At 28.0% G+C, this 479-nt stretch overlaps 1 protein-coding gene across 1 annotated transcript in view; it reads left to right on the top strand.

The window, feature by feature from the left end:
• The window catches only part of LOC122079854 (ADP-ribosylation factor GTPase-activating protein AGD3-like), a 38,116-nt gene that overhangs the window by 22,495 nt on the left and 15,142 nt on the right, over positions 1-479 (top strand). The window lies entirely within an intron of this gene.

Here is a 479-nt window from a genome sequence, read left to right on the forward strand (position 1 = left end):
TCGAGGTGACCCAAGGCAATAGAGGGGTGCCTAAGTGCTTAGGCGACCAAGGGACCCTAGTGTTATTTTTTATTTCTCTTCTTTTCTAACATTTAGTTTGCTACATATGCCTTATATCATTATAAAATCAACATTAAGTCACATTGAGTCATAAAAAATCAACATTTAGAGAAATGTTCTTGTTCTCTAATAAGTTTGAGTGGTCAAATGTTTTTACTTTTACATGAGACTTATTTGTATTATGTAGAGCACAAAATCAGCTTTCCAACAAGTCTAAGATTACTTAAATCTATATTGTAATGACAAAGTTATATTCCGGTCAAACATATTTTAAAGTTCGTAAATGTTGTTAAAATCTCCTGCAATGAAAATAATTTTATGGACATCAAAACAAAAGATTATTTTTTCACGCTTTAGTATGATAAGATTTATGAAATTTTTCGAGTTGAAAAAAAAAAAAAAAAAAAAAAAAAAAATAA

Source organism: Macadamia integrifolia, chromosome 5 (genome assembly GCF_013358625.1).
Source record: "Macadamia integrifolia cultivar HAES 741 chromosome 5, SCU_Mint_v3, whole genome shotgun sequence".
NCBI classification, from domain to species: domain Eukaryota; kingdom Viridiplantae; phylum Streptophyta; class Magnoliopsida; order Proteales; family Proteaceae; genus Macadamia; species Macadamia integrifolia.